Below are 21721 nucleotides of genomic sequence, written 5' to 3'. Positions count from 1 at the left end.
TGAAATCAATCCTGTTTTGCTTTTCTCTAATTCCCAAACACAAATTTGAAATAAACGATTGGTACATCTCCCTTTATTCTCGGCCTAACGCAAAAAAAAAAACCAGATTGCATGGTAGCTGTCAGTTTTCTCACTTCTGTCCTGCGAGACCGAAAAGGTCTGCCCTGAAGCTCCAAGTGTTCCTCCCCGCATATAAGCTGCCGCATTGTCACTGTGTACTAAGCCATTCCTCGGAGAGCTTATAACATTCATTAATCTAATTAAATATGTCTTATTGCCCAAATGAAAGGCTTGAAGCTTTGCTGTAGGATAAGTGTAGAGTAAAACTGGGTCCCAGCAGAGAGGCACACAGTCAAGTCGCGCTAACAGTGCTATGCTTCATTAGGCTCCTAATTACCTATTGTTTCTCAGTAGTTTGTGCCGTTTTAATGAGAATCTACAGGCACTTAGATCTAATCTGAATTTTCTAATCTACTGGTCCATTCCCGAAGAGTCAAAATGTTATTGGTTTATTTGTAATCATACTTTTAAATGGTGTAGATATGACTCCCCCTGAGGCCATTGCAGGGTTTTTAGTGACTAATTGAATTCTTGGCTCATAGACCCTACTTGGGTGCGAGTCAAAGATGAGCGCTCGGTGAGCTTAAGCGGGGAAAAGTGTACGCGGCTTCGGTTCCGCTCTTTCACCCTAGATGAAAACTCACCTTTAGGGTCTCCATGGCAACAGCTATCATGAAGAGTAAAGGTCTGGTGCTTTTAGAATACCTAAACTGAAGCTGATTTGATGATGCATGCAAAAACGTGACTTGTGTGGTCAGTAATAAGCTATTCTGATCTGTATTCTGTTTGCCCAACTGGTGCTTCACTGGGTTAGGTACTGGTTAACAGACCACTGTTTATTTATTTGCAGGGTGTAAAATACTTGAGTAATTTTATTTGATTACTATACTTAAGTATTATTTTTGGGGATCTGTACTTACTTGAGTACAACTTTAGCTGAATACTTGTACTTTTACTTCACCCATTCCCCGTCAGCGTTTTTTTTTTTTTAAGTTGCCTGCCAGCATTTTTTTTGTGATTTTCACAAAAGTTTCACAAAATGCCTTCCAGAAAGTTCTCTTCTATATAAACATACAATAAATCAAATGAAAGAACAGACCCTCTGACCCTTCCTCAAAAATACCAAATTTTGAGCAAAAAGCTGAAATAATGGCATTGTTGTAAATAACTTGGCTAGAGATCAGATTCAGAATGATGATTAAAACATACACAGACTTTTAACTGTTTTTGATATAGTCGATGCTTCAGTTTTTATAAGCTGGGTAAGAGTGCCACCTAGTGGCTAATAGCGTAATTATAGATTACAGAAAAACTCGTCAGGGAAGCGTTATTGGCAGGGAAACGCTCTCTCTTAATTGATGAGATAAAACGGGAAAAGAGTTCGCTACATTTTCAAGATTTTTTTACTCCCTACAATTTTATTTACACATGAAAAGTACTTGTTACATTTTTGCAGGTCATTACTGCTAACAAGGGCTTTGAACCAAAAACAGTATTTTAACATTTCTGGTTTTCGGTTCAACCCTAAAATTGAAGTTCCTGAACCAGTTAGAACAAAAAATTAAGTTCCTGAACCGGTTAATAACGTTCCGTGTCAGCTGTGGGACATACAAATAAGTAGGCTGATCACTAGGACATTAAACTTAAATTATTAGTTTACATAATTTTCCTTAAGTCTCTATCTTGTTATTGAACATTAAAAAAGGCTATATTATGTAAGCGGCATAACTGTAATTCTGACATGCCTACATTTGTTGAGTGCACTTAAACACGGGCGCACACCAGACGGAGGACGAATTCCAAATGGGCATCGGGAAGAAGATGCACCTAAACAGTCGATCCACATAAAGTTAAAATTACGTTGTTTTGGGGTGCTTTATTCTTCAAATGTATTTTAATGGACTACAGTATGAGAGTTCTGATCTTTAAAGGCCATAGGGATAATCACATTTGATTGAAGTATGCTTGTTAGCTCAACTATGTTGTCTGTCAGTCTGAAATAAATCATTCATTCATTGGACCGGAGTTGGACCGGACACATTCAACCGCATGTGCGCCTGTGCGTACGTACAGAAAATTGCTCACTTTAGCGCCTTTTTGTGGTTAAATTGTTTAAAATCACTTAAGTGTTAACATTTGCAAGCCTTTGAAACACGTGCAAATTATAAACTTTCACCCTATTAAATTTGCGTATTAAACTGCGAATTGCATGCCACCCGAACCGTAGGTCGTGATCTGTACGGATCACGGATCAACTGCAATCCATCACACCACTAATTAGTATTAAAAAAAACATCTTGATATACTTGGTAGCCTACAATATTTACAATATGAATTGAGCATTAGAGACTTGGGCTTGAGTAGACTACTTGCTGGTGGCAAGCTTCTCATTTCTCCGATAATATGTAAGGTCACGCTGGCACGTCACAGGACTAGTGCAAGACGAGAAGTTGTAAGTACATATTTTTTCTTTTTTTTGTTTTGCCAGATAACACCCTTAGGCCTCGGTTGGGATTGTTTAGAGCCCTTTGATGCTGCATTGAAACTGCAATTTTAAACTGCATTGAAACTGTTAATTTCTGAGGTCCAACAAAGCCCTGGAAAAAAACTTCTTCTTGAGCAAACAAAGAAAGACATAAACATCTTGGTTGACATGGGAGTGAGCAAATTATCAGAATTATTTTTTTATGAAAGTGTTATATTCCTTTAGGTATAATTTTAGAGTACTTCTTTACACCGCTGTTTATTTGCTCATGGTGGGGTGTGTATGTGTTTCTCTATTAGCCAGTGTTTGCAGTGCCAAAGAACTCATTTGATATGTGACCTGCCGCTAAAGAGTTGGGATATTTATCATCCGCTGAATTGCCTTTGTGTAGTGCCGCAAAATGGCAGCAATACATTCTCAAATAGAAGCGCTTGAAGGTTAATGAGTGGCAATTGCCCAGTGAGGACTAAATCTATTAACGTTTCATAGAGGAAATCAATCAGAATGACCAACTCTCACCGATTTGTCATTTTGAAACATTGCCCATTTGAATTAAACGGCACATTCTGTTACATGGGATCATCCGCGATGGTTTGATCTGCTCTTCATTTGGGTGATTAATGCTCTTTATTCTGATTCTGGATCAGTAAACAAGCTCTCTTAATCCTGAGATGCCATGCCGTATTATGTCACCCCAGAAAGTGATAATGACAACATATGATTACTGGCCAGAATAATCTCAACACCTCACTTCATGCCTGCCAAACAAATCTCTCAGTAGCAAATCTTCTTTAAGACTCTTTATTTACTTCTTAACTGAACTAGATCTCAGGCGTAAAATTGGCATATTTTACAGAATATCAAAATGTTTCAATAGCCTAACAGTGATTGTGTGAAATTTTATTTTGGTAATATTATGATAATTGTTATTATTTTGAATGGTTTTGGGTGTCTTACACTCCAAAAATTCCAGGTTTTAACCCAGCATTAAGCTTTATCCATATTTGACCCAACCATGAGTTAAAACAACCTAGCATTTTTAGAATGTTGATTTTTCATTGCTTTGCATGCTTGTTTTCACTTACTAAATTATGTGATTTGAGTATTAACTTTTGTAATGTTTGTAAATGACATTCTGCACATGCTCAGATGGTCTCACTGTCCGCCTCTCATTTGCTACATGTGTGCTGCCTAAAAGATAAACTTTCTAAATTATCTGGTTTGTTGACACAGCATTATACTGTCACAACCCCATTCTCATTTCCCTCATGTTTTTCCTCTTTATCACCATGTGGACTTCATTTCCCAGGATCCCTCACTCTCCCTCACCTGATCTTCATTATCATCAGCACACCTGCCAGCAATTGTCATCAGTCACCTTATATATACTCTGTTTGTCTACATCACTTTGTTGGTCATTGTTTAATGTTTATGTTGTGCAGTAGTAGTGTTTGTACCAGTTCAGTTGTGTTACAGTGATGCAAAGTCCGATTCATTTCCGCGAACTGGCTCTTTTCGGACAGTTCGGCTCATTGAACGGGTTCAAAAAGCAGATTCACCGGTTCCTGACGTCATCAAGAAATGACATCACTACGCATATACTGTATCAATGAAACATTCAAATAAAGTCGTTTGTGTCAACACCCCTGCTGGAAAAACCAGCATACCAGCAAGACCAGCATATGTTGTGTTTTGGTGCTGGTTTGCTAGTGAACACCAGCTAAACCAGCATCAAACCAGCATCAGCACCAGCTAAACCAGCTCCAAACCAGCATTAGCACCAGCTAAACCAGCATTAGCACCATCATCCCATGCTGGTCATACCAGCATATGTTGTGTTTTGGTGCTGGTATGTTGGTGACCACCAGCTAAACCAGCATAGACCAGCATAATTCCCATGCTGGTCCATGCTGGTTTGATGCTGTTTTTTTCAGCAGGGACATTAAAACATTTTTAAAAAGTTGTTTTTGTGAAGGCATAGCTGATTTATTGCCTTTCATTCACAAGAAGTTAGTAATGTTTGTGGTCACAGTTTCAATCGCGGATCATAAATAATAAATGCCAGATACAACTGACCAGTTTTGACAAGCCTAAAACTTGAATAAGATTCCTAAAAGACACTGATGCAATTGCGGATGTGTAAGTATAAATAATAAATACACTTGTGTTTTAAACTCATTGGTCTTCCTTAAACAACTACAATATGATTTGCCTGCACAATAAATCGTACCAAAACTAAAGCTTTTTTAAAAAACAAGCATCAAGAAACTAATAAAAATCAAATCCTCGGTGATTCACACGCCTCGCCTCGGCAATCATCGACAAACTTCGTTCGGTTCTTTTTGAGTCTGACATGCTATTTCGGCTGTGCGTCCTACTTTGAACAAACTCTTGCCAGTAAATAACATAAATGTTAATCTACAGTAAATTACCGGCAACCCAGCTGCAATACCATTGTAATTTCTACAGAATTTTTTTACAGTGTAGGCATAGATGAATAATAAGAGCTCTGTACATGGTGACATATCGTGAGCCTCAAACGCATTTGTTTCCTCATTTTTATGTAAACCTTGTGCATGCAAAACCTGCTGGAAAACAGGTCAATCTCAACGTAACACTGACTGTGATGTCACAGTCGAGATGTACGCCCCAACATCAAATTACACATTTAATTAATTACAACTTACAACTCAGAAATGTCAAAACAATGAGTTGTTCCTCAAAATCTGTATTTTTGTCTGATACATGCTCAAACATATAAGGTCTGTTTACTAATGTGAGCTACTGGCATGAGCCGCAGAGCAGAGCAATCAGAGCAGAGCTCAATATTATTATTCATGACCCTTCCAAATAGGGCAAAATAGATAGGACAAATCCTAGGGTTGTAAATGGACATGAAAAACATTTCTGGATAATTTTTGCACTTAATAAAGTTACATACCTTCTATGTTAATATCAAAGAACAATTTAACATATTATTTCAATGCATTCTTTGGCACCTTTAACAGGCTACATTGGGATTTTAAGATATACTGTAAATATATACTGTAAAGTCATGCATATTTTAAACTTTGATCAATGTACTGCCCAGATGAAAAATAATCACATTTTTTACTATTTTCGTCAAATCCAAGTTGAGTGCATTCAATTATGTATTAACTTCAACATAACATCTATTTGACTACACTTCAAGTGTAAATAATATACTAAAATTAAGATTTTAATGAGGAACTTTTTTTAAACTTCAAGTGCACTAAAATACACTAAAATCAAGATTCATGAGCAATTAAGCACACTTACAGTACAATTGCATTGTTTCGGCATTCTAATGGAAATACACTTAAAAAAGGCATTGCAGCGCAAATTATAGTTGTGTTAAAGTACATTTTGTGCATACAGTAAAAGTATACGTTTAAAAAGTACATATTAAATACTCTTTAAATAAAGCACAACAAGTAGAAGCATACTTGTTTTATACTTCATGTACTTTAATCATATTTCTAATATATTTATCTATATTTTTTTAACCTGTGTGGGGTTTTATTTTTGTATTGTTGGAGACATGTCCTTATCCAGTACACTACATTAATTTGAAGTGGTGTGGTGGAAAAGACTTCCCTTTCTGACTGTCCCCTTACATTTTAACATTTTCATCTAGATGACACAACCTAGGTAACAGATCCCAGCCCAAATTAGCACAAGATGTGCCAGATGAACTCTGCAAACACATTCAGTCTCGACCGCTAAGCCCTCACACGGAAACACGTAAACATGCAGTAGGAAAGTTGAGGGATGGCAGGGCAGAAAGGGAGGAGGGAGATGTTGCAGATTGTGTGATGATGAAAAGCTCTGTGCCAAATTCTCATTTGCTGGAAATCTCCCGTTATCATATGTGCTCAGGCTGCACCTCCCTCTCCGTCTTAGACGCCGTGTGTATTATTGATTGATGCGGTGTGTAGCGGGGCTTTGCTTGCTCCTTGGGCTCTTGAGAGTGTATGTACATCCAGACGAACACTCAATCAACAGCTCAAAGCACAGATGGATGCTGTGTTACACGATTCCCTCTCCCTCTCTCTGCTTTATCTTTTCTTTTTGGGAAGGAAATTGCTTCATAAATTATATATGCAATTCTTGTTTTCCAACTTTGACTGATTGTTTTTACAGTAGGGCAGTTTTAAAAAAAATCAAAACACGGTGAGCTGCATTCTACATACTGTATGCAGCATTACACTCGTCATGAAGCCTTTTTAGCGACTGATTTGGAATGCTGGGCTTTGGCAGCAACTTGAAGAGCACACAAACATGTGTTCGATTTGGGAGCCTGTATTCGGTCCCGGACCTCCTATAAGCATTGAGGGACCCTCAATGAATATTAAAGGGATAGTTTGACCAAAAATTATATTAAAACCATGATTTACTCACCCCCAAGCCGTCTGAGATGCATATGTCCATCATTTTTCAGACGGACACATTTTCAGTTATTTTAGAAAATGTCTTACATGTTTCAGTTAATCAAATGTAAAGTTACAGGGTCCACTCCTTCACGTCCAAAAAATGTGCATCCATCCTTCACAAAATAAATCTAAACGATGATAAACACGATGATAAACAAAGGCCTTCTGAGGGTAATCCGCTCTGTTTTGTTGTAGAAATAACCATATTTAAAACTTTATAAACTAAAATAACTACCTTCCGGTAATGCCCCCAACTCGGACGGCTTCGGGGTGAGTAAATCATGGGTTTAATAAAGCAGTGGGCCCCAAGAAGCAGTGGGTTACCATTGCATTTTATAACAGCTAAGGGGCATTGTTAGGCACGACGCAAAGTGGAGTGCCTAAAACCTCCTTAGCTGTTATAAAATGCACTTTAACCCCACTGCTTTGCGGGGTTTATTGCTTTTATAAAACGGTTACTTCATATGCATAACATTAGCAGGATTTCATAAAATAAAACACAAATAAGTTGTAATTATATTAGTGCAAATATTACTCTTCCACCAAACAAAGTTCCTCAGAATCAAGTGTGGCTGCAACAGAGCGCAGTTCCCAACCAACACAGATGCAGCAAAGACACAATGAAAATATGATTAAAGACTGTACTAGTGTTTATTTTTATAAATCAACATTCATCTTAAATATACACTAACATTTATATTGTGCAACTGTTAACGTGATAATCAAATATGCGTGAAAGCATGCTTAACTTTAACTCTTTCCCCGTCAGCGTTTTTTTTTTAAGTTGCCACCCAGCTTTAGTTTAATGGCTTCCAGAAAATTATCTTCTTTAAATAAACATAAAATATCAAATGAAAGAAAAAAAACCTGTTTCATCCTACCTTCATTTGTTCTCTTATCACCTCTCAAATTTTCAGCTAAAAGCGGAGATAATAATTTTTTTTTGAAGAACTTTTGTAAGAGATCAGATTCAGAGCCATGAACAGTACTACACGGGGTTTCCAGTGTAGAGTGAATGGGTCAGTGTTTAAGTTGGGTAAGATCGCCATCTAGTGGATAATGGCGGACCTATGAATTTAAGGTAGAAACTACTCAGAGCACGTTTTCTCTTTATTGCCGAGATGACTCAAAAATATTTATTGACATTTATCCGGATATCGCCATTAATTGTGCAATTTTATAAAAATTAAAAATATGATTAAAGACTCTGGTATTTATTTTCATAAATCAGTACGCAGCAACAGTGGCGCAGTGATACTTATGTAATGCGGTCTGAACCGTGGGGTTACCGAGGTATTTTATCACGGCTTAGAACGTGTTTCAACCAATCAGAATAAAGAACGAGAACGGGCCGCTTTATAATATAATTTTTGGCAAACTATCCCTTTAAATATAAATTAGGGTGGGGTCCCCTGATTTTTATTCAAATATTGCAATTTAAAATTCTTATGCTGCCCTGCCACAAAGTGATACTGTCCATAATTTTCCCAATTTCGCAAAAAAATTATCATAAAACAAATAAAAAAATTCTTATCAAACTGTTATTTCACACTAATTTAAGGGGTAAAAAATTGGTTAGGGTTTGAGTTTCTTTGATTTAAATGTTGATCCAGGACCAACAAAAAATGTTGATCCAGGATCACATCTTACTGTGTGAAATCACGGCGACCCTAATGGGGGGCTTAGCTAGGGGATCCCTATAATCTTTGACATAATTCGAACACTGCAGACAAGGTTGCTTTGAATAAATAATAATTTTAAAAAATCAACTTTTCCCTGTCCTTCCACCATGTTGAATTAGTTTTTACTTTTACAGGTTTTTTACAGTGCATTCTAGGATGCCTTTTTTGTACCACAATTACGTTACCTCCTTTTAAAAACAGACTTTTCATGAGTGTATCCATGTTGCTTTAAAATGCTGTACTGTTGGCAGTTCAAGAGGTTTTGGAACAGATAAGCTGTGATGTTTGCACATAACAAAATAATGCAGCGATTCGTGCCATTTCATACAGCAGCAGTAAACTGCATACTCCCGTGATTGATGACAACCATCAATTGCGATGGGCTTGTTTTTTTATCACGCTGGTGCAAAATGACCAGGGACAGACAGAGGCAGAAGAAGCGCTTCAGTGGCTAATGAGAGGCATTATTCAAACTCCTGCTCTGGTGTCAACATTGCATGTCCTGCGTTTCGCTGCCTCTGCTCAAGTACCCAGCGACTGTGACAATATAAGTTATTCCTTGGTTAATTTTTACCCTTGGAGAAAACCTAAATGTGCGTTAAAATGTATGCACCTACAAGTATTAAGTCTTGATATCAATTGCATCAGTCCTGTATCAGTTTGTCTGTTTTTTAAATTGATAGTAATGGGACTTTTGCTAACACAGGTAAGTCTGTTGTGGAAACCACTGTCAATCTTGACATATTTGGGCTTTGCATTCAGACGGCCTCAGTCAAAAGGCATTGGCGCAGGCTATGTATGTGTTTCTGGACCATCAGACCAGAACAGCTTGAGGTAATAGCAACATGTTTTTGTTTCAACTTTTTGACGGAGTCTCCCGTCTGTATGTTTATCACTGAGGGATGATGAACCTGGGGCAGCTCTGGAAAGAGACCACCAGACATGACAGGAGAGGAGGGGAGAGATTCGAGGAGATCAGACTGGAGCAGTGAGAGGTGCCTGTGGTGTTGGAGGGAGCTCATCAGACAAGCCCTTCTCCATCTGTCACAAATCATTTCTGCTCTGAAAGTAAGGAAAGGCAAAATGTCAAAATATTTGAATACATTCAACAGAAGCGTGTCACGCTCGTAGAGGGAGAGACTTGGCGGCAGTGATGTGGAAAGGGAGACACTTGTGCTTCCCATTTGGCATTTAAAGCAATGAAGGAAGCAGATAATGAAAAGCAAGAATCCAAGTAGGCTATCATTAATTCTGGTGGTTTACATAGTAGAGTCCTTAATTCTTACAGTATTGCATGACAAGTAAAAAACGATATATTCTGCTATTTCTTTGTAATATTTAATGTTTGGTAAACAAACAACAAAATTTTGTTTAAGGTTTTTGTCATAAATTCCACTGAGGTGTGAGAACTGCAATTTTCTGGTATTCCTAAAGACCTTGATTAGCTTGCAAAAGTGGATTTCGAGGGCCAGATCTGAGACCTCTGCTATAGGTGTTGTCTTCTGATTATTCAGTGTATATAATAGGCATGTTCAACTTCATGCAGCACCGCAAGAACCAACAGGCGGATGACGTCAAAGTGCCGGAAGAGCTAGTCGAAATTAAACTTCTCCATATGGTTTCTTAAATCGCTCTTGCCGTACTTTGCCATCACCCGCCTGTCGGTTCTTTGGGTGCCTGTGAAGTCAAACATGCCTTTTACAAACACTGACTACTCAAGGGTAACTCACTAGTGATGTTAGGTTAAATCGTTCTTTTGAGACGGTTCTCAGGAAGTAACCATTCGAGCCGGTTCACAAATCGAACTGAATTGACCTTTAGTTTCGAGCATAGGGTCCGGGTCGATGACGCACAGCCGAAATAGCACGTAGGACTCAAAAAGAACCGAATGAGCCGGTTCAACCCTTTTCCCACTTTCGAAGTTTGTCTATGATTGCAGAGGCGAGGATTGCTGACGACTCTGAGTTGCTGACACTGCGTGTGTATCACTGAGGATTTGAACAAACCTGATGCGCAAAGTTTCTTGTTTTATTAGTCTCTTGGATATGCTTGTTTTATTAAAAACCTTTAGTACAATTTATTGTACATGCAAATCATATTTTAGTTGTTTAAGGAAAACCAATGAGTTTAAAAGACAAGTTTATTATTCTTTATACTTACGATACATCAGTGTGTCTAATGTGTGCTGTAGGTGCCAAACTTTTAGGAATCTTAAAGGAATAGTCCATTTTCTTAAAAGAAAAATCCAGATAATTTACTCACCACCATGTCATTCAAAATGTTGATGTCTTTCTTTGTTCAGTCGAGAAGAAATTATGTTTTTAAGGAAAACATTGTAGAATTTTTCTCATTTTAATGGACTTTAATAGAGCCCAACATTTAATACTTAACTCAACACTTAACAGTTTTTTTCAACGGAGTTTCAAAAGACTATAAACGATCCCAAACGAGGCATAAGGGTCTTATCTAGCGAAACGATTGTCATTTTTGACAAGAAAAATAAAAAAATATGCTCTTTTAAACCACAACTTTTCGTCTAGATCCGGTCGTGATGCGTCAGCGCGACCCCACGCAATATGTCATGACGTCAAGAGGTCACAGAGGACGAACGCAAAACTCCGCCCCAGTGTTTACAAGTGTGTTGAAAGAGGACTGTTCCTACGTTGTTGTATGTCAACTGATACTAATTAATGTCTTTGTGTCAGTTTATTGTTTACAATGGTCCGCAAATTTGCGTTTTATATATGTAACACGTGACCTCCCTACGTCACTACGCATTTACGTTAGGTCACGGGTCACGCTGGACAGGACCTAGACGAAAAGTTGTGGTTTAAAAGAGCATTTTTTTTTGTCAAAAATGACAATCGTTCCGCTAGATAAGACCCTTATGCCTCGTTTGAGATTGTTTAGAGTCCTTTGAAACTCCGTTGAAAAAAACTGTTAAGTGTTGAGTTAAGTATTAAATGTTGGGCTCTATTAATGTCCATTAAAATGAGAAAAATCCTGCAATGTTTTCCTCAAAAAACATAATTTCTTCTCAACTGAACAAAGAAAGACATCAACATTTTGGATGACATGGTGGTGAGTAAATTATCTGGATTTTTCTTTTAAGAAAATGGAATATTCCTTTTAGTTGTAGGCTAGTCAAAACTGGTCAATTGTAGCCTATCTGGAATTTACGATCCACGATTGAAACTGTGGCCACAAACAAACTTGTGAATGAAAGGCAGTAAATCAGCTATGCCTTCACAAAAACAACTTTTTATTTGAATGTTTTAATGTGTTGACACAAACTACTTTATTTGAATGTTTCATTTATACAAGTAGTTAGAAAATAAATGCGTAGTGATGTCATTTCTTGATGACGTCAGGAACCGGTGAATCGGCTTTTTGAACCAATTCAATGAGGCGAACTGTCCGAAAGAGCCGGTTCACGGAAATGAATCAGACTTTGCATCACTATAGCTCACCTGGAGACAGTTAGGGCGAGGTAACAAAGACTACAAAGTCCGTGGACATGAATTACAAAATGACAAAACAATTAAAAAATAAAAGAAATGAACATGAAAAGACACAGATTTGTTGCTAATACTGTTACCGTTGTTATTTGTTTGCCTAGTTTCATTGTTTCACAGATTTTTTGCAATTGTTGCTCTTTGACAGAGTTGAATTTGTATTTTAAAGTTGCAGTGTGTACATTTTAGCGGCATCTAGTGGTGAGGTTGTAAATTGCAACCAATGGCTCAGTTCACTGCCCTTGCTTTTGAAACGCATAAAGAAGCTACGGTAGCCGCCACCGGACAAACATGTCATCGTCGGAGACAACTTAGTAAAAAAAGTTTGTCCGTTAAGGGATCTGTAGAAACATGGCGGCACAAAATGGCGACTTCCATGTAAGGGGACCCTCTGTGTATGTAGATAAAAACGTCTCATTCTAATAAAAAACAACGGTTCATTATGAAAGGTCTTTACACCCCTGACAATATGGTTTTGTATATTATTTAGCATTTTTGTCAAGAGATTCTTTTAAAAATTACACACTGCACCTTTAAAGAGGTTATTATAATTATTATTATAAGTTTTTACTCAAGAGTGAATTCTAAATATGCCAGAATTGCCATAGAAAGAGGAAGACAGAGACAGCGTGACGTGTTAAGGACACAAGGATGAGATCTCTATACCTTTGAGGAATGGTGAGATAAGGGCTCTCAGAAAAAGCCATGCGTGCTGAGACTTCACAGTCAAACAGGTATTCAGAATAGAAAACCTACACTGTAAAAAAAATTCCGTGGAAATGGCAGCTGGGTTGCCGGTAACTTGCCGTGGATTTAAATTTGTTATTTACTGGAAACATTTTGTTCAAAGTTAAATGAACATTAAACATTTACAGAGTAAAACTAAAAAACAGCATCAAGCAAAACATTCTGGGAAACAAAATCTAAAGCAAAAAACAGAAAACGGAAAAAGGTTGATGATGATTTCTGGTTCCCAGAATGCTTTGCATGAGGCTGTTATTGTATTTTGCATTGTATTTCATAGGCAGCATGTTTAATTTATGGTTTGTGGTTGTAACCTATTAGTTATGTACAAACTACAAAGTTCCATGTTAAAATAAAGCATTGAATGACTGACGGGAATACCGTGTTCAATCTCTTCAAACACACTTTTAATACACAATCTCTTTATTGTTTTTCAAGCAACAGTAACGGGGCGAAATTGTTCCTGTAGCTTAGCTGGTAAAGTATTGTGTTAGCAAAACATTGCAAACAGTCACAGGTTTAATCCACAGGGAATACGTGTTGATAAAAAGTATACATTTTTAAACACTGTAAGTTGCTTTGGATCAAAGCATCTGCTGAACGCACAAAAATTCTGGTACTCATAGCTGAAATTATGTATTAGATCAGCTAGCTTGTGCAAGTTTATGCCACTGAAAGATCATTTGTCTTGTCTTTGGGCCACTAAACACTGTGATTATTATTTTTCTCTAATCAGAATCACAGAGAAATAAAACAATGTTTGTCTGTTTATAATTCTCCTAGGCAGAGTCTGAAATTTGCATGTATTTGATGGGGGAAAAAATCTCTTATCCAGGGGAAAGATCAAGGTTATGACTTCCTCAAAGCAGAGTTCCTGAATCCAATTAAGCTCTGTGCAGTGAAGTTCAGCTGGAGGACACAAGACTGCAACAATGGGAGAATGGTATGGCAGCCATCGCCTCTATCTCCCTGCATTTCCACCCATGCTAATTATATTTGCAGATTCTGTCATTTGGACAAAAGGTGAATAACTTTGGTAATCATCATGAAACATTTAAGTCACTTCCTGGCCGGTGCACACAATTGACCTTTCAAAATGAAGTCGATTAAAATATGTGGCGTAATCAAATATCATTTCAATAGACGGGATAAACATGAACATGTTTACAGGTACAATTAAAGTAGGTATGATCTTTAAGAAAAATTTAAAATATTTATTTAACACATTTGTATATGAATTATAAGCATTCGCAGACAACACAATCTGCGTTGATCATTTAAAAAAATGATTTTTATGCATTTAGATTTAGTTATGTTTTTGGCATGTCTGCCAACTCATGCCATGAAAGTAAAACACGCAGCCAGTTTGTTATAATCTGTCTGAGTCTGACATTGTCTCATTAAGGGAACTGTTTCAAATTGCCCCCTTTCGCCTTCAGAACGGCTTTAATTCTACGTGGCATTGATTCAACAAGGTGCTGAAAGCATTCTTTAGAAATGTTGGCCCATATTGATAGGATAGCATCTTGCAGTTGATGGAGATTTGTAGGATGCACATCCAGAGGACACGAAGCTCCCGTTCCACCACATCCCAAAGATGCTCTATTGGGTTGAGATCTGGTGACTGTGGGGGCCATTATAGTACAGTGAACTCATTGTCATGTTCAAGAAACCAATTTGAAATGATTCGAGCTTTGTGATATGGTGCATTATCCTGCTGGAAGTAGCCATCAGAGGATGGGTACATGGTGGTCATAAAGGGATGGACATGGTCAGAAACAATGCTCAGGTAAGCCACGGCATTTAAATGATGCCCAATTGGCACTAAGGGGCCTAAAGTGTGCCAAGAAAACATCCCCCACACCATTACACCACCAGCCTGCACAGTCGTAACAAGACATGACAGTGGGGCTTCCGGCCTTAGTCAAATGGGTTGGCACGTATGGTCGGGTTGCGATTTTGGCGCTTTCTTGTGTCTTGTGAATAGTATGCCATACAGACCCGTTTGCCACTGAACCTGCATTAACGACGACAGTGGGGCCTCCAGCCTTAGTCAAACGGGTTGACACGTATGGTCAGGTTGCGATGTTGGCGTTTTCTCGTGATCTTGTAAATAGTATGCAATATAGACCCGTTTGCCACTGAACCTGCATTAACGACGACAGTGTGGTTACAGGCCTTAGTCAAACGGGTCGACAGGTTTCATTTTCTCTTAAAAATCGGAAGGTGACCCTTAGTTACCATATATACCGTCGCAGTGGGCCCCCAATTTGCAAAATCCTCAACTGTGGATAATACAATTATGCCGCAATAGTTAGTCTGTCTGAAACTAAGCTGATTAAACCACATCACTGTGTGACACTTGCATTACATGTGAACGGCCCCTACGCTAATATGATTTTGTTTTTCTCTCCCTGTCTCGTCCCTGAGTCCCATTGACCCTGAGGACAATGGGACAAACAGACCCAGTTCCGGTAGATGTGAAAGTCGGCCCACCTCTGATCTACTGGTCGTCCTTCAATGTGATGCCCAGCTGATGCCTGACCAACGACCACCGGCAGGACCCGCTTAATATCCGCTTAATCTCTGCTTAATCTCCGCTTAAGCTCCTTATCCGTTTATATGTGTGTATATACATGTATATCTCCCAAGGGTTTTTCCCTCCTAGGACTTTTTATTTTTATTTCCTCGGCTAAACAACCCGGGGTTTTTGTTTTTTTTTCTCCTAGGGGGTTTTTTACCCCGGGGAGGTAGCCTGCTTGGGCTTATCTTAGCTTCTTCTTCTAGACGTTACATTAGTAATACGCTCGCTCATAATGTCGCGTCATAGCCGCAGCAAATTTGACTGCTTATGCTATTGTGTATTATGTTATGCTATCTGTCGTTTTTCTGTGCTTTTACTGCTTCTATTAATGTAAAGCTGCTTTAAAACAATTGAGTATTGTGAAAAGCGCTATATAAATAAAATTGAATTGAATTGAATTGATGGATCCATGTTCTCATTCTGTTTACGCCAGAAATTGAGACTCATCAGACAGGTCAACATTTTTCCAGTCTTCAACTGTGTAATTTTGGTTAGCTCATGCAAATTGTAGCTTCTTTTTCCTATTTGTAGTGGAGATGAGTGGTACCCGGTGGGGTCTTCTGCTGTTGTAGACCATCCGCCTCAAGGTTGTGCGTGTTGTGGCTTCACAAATGCTTTGCTGCATACCTCAGTTGTAACGAGTGGTTATGCTCTTCTATCAGCTTGAATCAGTCGGCCCATTCTCCTCTGACCTTGAGCATCAACAATGCATTTTGCCCACAGGACTGCCGCATACTGGATGTTTTTCCCTATTCACACCATTCTTTGTAAACCCTAGAAATGGTTGTGCGTGAAAACTGAGCAGATTGTGAAATACTCAGACCGGCCCGTCTGGCACCAACAACCATGCCACGCTCAACATTGCTTAAATCACCTTTCTTTCCCATTCTGACATTCAGTTTGGAGTTCAGGAAATTGTCTTTTCCAGGACCACATCCCTAAATGCATTGAAGCAACTGCCATGTGATTGGTTGATTAGATAACTGTATTAATGAGAAATTTTACAGGTGATCTTAATAATCCTTTAGGTGAGTGTATATGAGTCTTTATGGCTGTTAAAAAATTAGGAATATTTAACAATTTGTAGTATTTCTAGATCACTGGAAAAAAGCTAATTTGGGAATGACCACAATAACTCATTTGTTGTGATGGTCGGATTACTTGCTTCCAGTCAAGCATGCACAAAGCTCTGGAACATTCTCAAATCATGCTGGGATAACATGGTCATCAGGTTTTGAACAAACTTGCAGAGTCCATGCCAGCTTAGCCATGCTGACATGCAAGCAATTTGGGGGGGGGTTAAATACAAGAATCTGAATTCAGAATCAAAAACTTTTATTTGAAATTGTCATGTTGATAATGTATCGTGACAAAAAAGTAGCCTCAGACTTTTGAATTATGCTGTATGCCCTTGAATGCAATGTTATCTGGGCTTTGTTTGTCACAAAAACAAAACAGGTGTGTATCACTTTAGAGGAGAAGGGATCAAAAACAGAAAGTGTTTAAAATGAATAATTTATATGTGCTCTTGTGTTCTGAGGTTAAAATGTTCGTATTCGTATACGTGCGATGGGAAGCCTTTGACGGTCTTTGCGCTACGTTGAGTCATACCCAGTTTTAAGGCCCTGGATTTACAAAAGCTCTTTATTTCAAGTGCCTTGCTGTCCATTGTTGGCGATCAAAGCCATTCTAATTCACATAATGTTGTTATAGCCACAGGTTCCTCCCACTACGTTGGCTCCTGTTCAAAAGACTATCATGGCACCGAGAGAGGGAGTAACTGCTTTAGATTTGTATGTGAAGTGCCATTCACTTGCGCTGCTGCCGAGCGATTTGCCATGGTGATAGGACTGCATTTGAGAACACCTGGCAAGGTGGCAAATGTATTCTAATCTATGTGAATTGTAATGCTCTCACCTGGGGCCACTGAACTGTAGTGTGTTTCTGCGTATCTGTGTGTGTGTGTGTGCAAACACAAAATGTGTATAGAAAATCATCAGACTTCATTACACAAACCTGAGGGGGTGAATTGTAGTGGAGAAGGTGTAAAAGCATAGGGAATGGTCATTAAACATATTAAACCAATTTTGCTTTTTGTAAGTAATAGAAACCATTATAATAGTAATAGAAAGGTAGGATGCTAATGGATTGACTTCCTGACTAAAATTTTTTTGGGAACCCAAAGTTGTTTAAATGTTTGAATGTTGCCAGAATTTGGAAGGGGGCTTGAGTCCTCATGTGAATATTATTAGAATTTATTATTAGCAACTTTTGGTGACTTTATCTCTTAGAAGTAAAATCATTATTACAGTTAACGAGATGATCCGAAGACAAATTGTTTACACTAAGTTATTAAAGGTTTGTATACTCAAGTGCTAAGAGCAATTCATGTTGCTCCCATGGACATACTATTAAAACCAATTTAGTAACACTACAATAAGGCTGTATTAGTTTACATGAATTAACAATAAGCAATATAATTTTCAGCATTTATTGATCTTTGTTATTGCTAGTTAATACCAGTACAGTAGTTCATGTCAGTTAATTGTGCATTCTGTTATAAGTTCCAAATTTGTGATTTTAAAATGTTAAAAAGCATTATTTATTAGAGAGCCCCTTTTTCACAATTTTACATTTCCTTTGGTGTGTATTAGTACATGTTAACAATATGCAAAAGGTACCATCCCTGTATCATGAAATTATGTACCTATAGTCACGTAATTTTGTGAGTGTTTTCCGTGACACTGACACGTTTTTTCCGCCTGTTTGTGTGAACATGTCACGTATTTCTGATTACATGTCACTGTCACGTATTTGTTACTCAACTGTTTTGTCCTATTTTCAAACCATTGATGCTTCGGTTTAGGGTTAGATTTGGTGTTTGCATTATAGGATGTCACTTTAAGTGTTGGTTTATACCTTTTTCCATAATTTATTTTTTATATTTTATGATTTTTAAACCATTGTCGCCTGGCATTAGTGTTAGAGTTGGGTTTGGGTAAGGATGTCATTTTATGTAAATCTAACGCTAAACCGAAGCGACAATGGTAAGAAAAGAAGACAAAACAGTTGAGTAACAAATACGTAACAGTGACACGTAAACAGAAATACGTGGCATGTTCACACAAAAAGGCGGAAAAACGTGTCAGTGTCACGGAAAACACTCACAAAATTACGTGACTAGGTACGTGATGATGGGTTGAAGGTACATACCCCAAAGTAAACTATGATGGAAGTTATTGTCTCCAACGTAAATCTATTTTCTTGGACTTAAACAAACGCATGGATTGTAAGCAACGGTTTGCTTCCTGTGATTGGTGATATAGACAAGACCGACATTATCATAATTCCTCCCACTTTGTCTCACAGCCTGTAAGTTAACTCCTGTTAGCAACCGCATCTTTCAAACATGGTGAGAAGCGTCACATTTCCGGCTAACATCAAAGGTATTCAGACCAATCACAACGTACAGATTAGCTGGCCAATCAGGGACATAGCGCTTTTCAAATCTGTGCGTTTTAGGAAGAGAGTGAAATCTAGAGCTAGAATATGTACGGTATGTGGACAATAATGTGTTTTTTAATCACGTGATCACATTGTATTACAGCAAATACACAAAATAACATTGTTTTTTAAAAAGGTGCTCTTTAAATAAAAAATAAAATTTAAAATAACTATTGTTTTTTGGTAAATGTTATTTGCAGGAAAATTGTAGCCTTAAAATTCTGCTTGAATCAAAATAAAACATTAAATTAACATAGTGCTAAATCCGAAGTTTAACTCTGTATGTGAGAGCTGAGTTTGCTTTCTTTGTTTTTTGTCTAAGCATGGGCCAAGTGGCTCGACATCGAGGAGATAACGTCAAAGCAAGTTTTATTTATGACATCTGATGGAAGGATAGCAGTATTTTTGTTGATGCTGTTGTCTTGTTCCACTGTGGCTGTAAAAAGAGGGATTAAATGGACTGAGGTTTGTTTCTGGTTTTCCCTCGAGTATCCTCAAACTCTCCCATCTTCCCCCTCCCTTGTCGCCTTTTCTTCAAGGAATATGGCCAGATTCATTATTTAGCCCTGCTCTTTTGACAGCTGGGTCGGAGGGAGAATAGGACTCGGTGTGTGTGTGTGTGTGTGCGCGTGTGTGTGTTTGTGTGTGTTTGCACGTGTGCGTGGAACAGCAGGCTGGAACTGAGTCCTGACAGAAGACAGGATGCCTGTCTGTGATGCCTGCAGGAGCTGACAGCTGATCACACTGTCAGTCAAGGGAGCTGTCCATGCTGGAGGCCAACAGACTCAACACCATCAACCTTCTCTTTGTCGTTGAGGCTGTTCCTTCTGTCAGTCCTTCCATAACCCTCTCTTTAGGTTTTTTTCTATCTAAATGATCCACTGCTTCTCACGCACCTTTATCCCCATCACATTCATTCACCTTTTTCTCCCTTCAGACCAACACCTCCCTTTGGAAATTAGGATCTGCTTAATTCATTTATTCCTGTTGCTTTTTTTATATGAAGCATTATATAATGGACACACTGAAATTGTTAAGCTTTTAAACACATGATTGCTTAAAATATGGACAAACCCAACCCCTGGATTAAATTAACCTGGAAAATCTGACTCAACCATAGGTTTGTCCATATTATACCCAAGTATGGGTTGAAACAACCCAACATAGGTTCATGTAAACCAACTGATTGGGTTTGGCCATATTTTACCTAAATAAAGTTATTCTATAATGAAATTGATTGTAAAGTGTTACCATTAAAATATAGACCTGAAAAGGGGAGTCATTGGGTCTGTAAAGGTTAAAAAATTTCATATCTTAATATTTTTATATTTGATTACTTCCTGATTACTTTTTTGTAAGATAGACATTCCAAAATTTTAGGTAAGCCTTAAATTAATATGGCAGCTATAAAAAAACAATTGCCATAGTTGAAGACCACAGCATTTGGAGAGAAACCTGTATTCAAATTCACTTGTCTTCTTTATCCTCCATACAGCTTCACTCCTAATGAGAATTTGGGCCGCGATCGCTCAGTGAAGCCTCCATAGAGATTCAGGGCTCTTTGTGGTGACAATGGGGCTTCAATTCACCCACGAGACAAACTGACTGGACAAGTCATTCATCGATGCAAATGCCAGCCAAGATGTGGTCATATGCATCTGTTTCCCTCTGCGAGCCCATGGGCTGCTCATGATGGACAGCCAGCGGCTCGTATTCTTTGGAGCCGAGCCTGTACCGTGCCTTCTATTCACTAGAGAGGCCAGCAGGACAGACCATGAGGGAACACGGCCATTTACGATGAAATAAATGTCACAATCGCCACATTCTCAGTCAATTCTAATAGACAAATGTGTTATTCAGAACATCAAAACAACGTCTTTCTTCCTAGACAACAAAGGGTTCGTGCTTTTCAGTGAGTTTTTACATGATTGAAAGGGTGAGCAGCGTCAGAGAGAAAGTGAAAAACTGATTGTTGTTACAATAACAGATAGCATATTTAGTCTTTACAGACATGCTGGCACAACTCTTAAAATGCACATTAATAAACTTTAAAGTGAGAACATTTTGTAAAGTCTTAAATTATGTATTGTTCATTACACCATTTCCACAAATTATGAAAGTGTGAACAAGCAGCTAATATGTCTACTTGGGGCGGTCTCCCAGACAGGGATTATCCTAGTCCCAGACTAAAATGCATGTTTAAGCTTCCTCAATTTAAAAACACCTTATATACATCAAGGCCATTGTTTGTTCTAGGATGTACACCAAGAATTGTTATTTCTAAGATTTGTTTGTAAAAACTATTTAAATGTCCTAATAACAAAGGTCTATTCTTAGATTAATTTAAACCCTGTGGTTCTTGTGGCGCCAAATAAAGTCAAACTCACCTTATAACATTGTCTATTGCTGTCAGTACTCAGTAGTGATTGGTGGACTAGTCTAGCACACATGGATTTAACGTTTATGGAAGCCCCCCTCCAAGCCTGAGGCCCTAGGCATTTGCCTACTCTGCCTATAGGTAGCGCTGGCCGTTACCATGTTTGAAAGATTCGGTCACAAAGCAATGCTGACAGGGGTTAACTTACAGGGTGAGTCCGAAGCGGGAGGAATTATGATAATGTCGGTCTTGTCTACGTCAACAGGCCCAGAAAGTAAACTGTTGCAGTCCAAGAAAAGAGATTTACTTTGGAAAC

The sequence above is a fragment of the Misgurnus anguillicaudatus genome, chromosome 10, assembly GCF_027580225.2.
Source record: "Misgurnus anguillicaudatus chromosome 10, ASM2758022v2, whole genome shotgun sequence".
Taxonomy (NCBI): domain Eukaryota; kingdom Metazoa; phylum Chordata; class Actinopteri; order Cypriniformes; family Cobitidae; genus Misgurnus; species Misgurnus anguillicaudatus.
Note: the sequence above shows the minus strand (reverse complement) of the source record.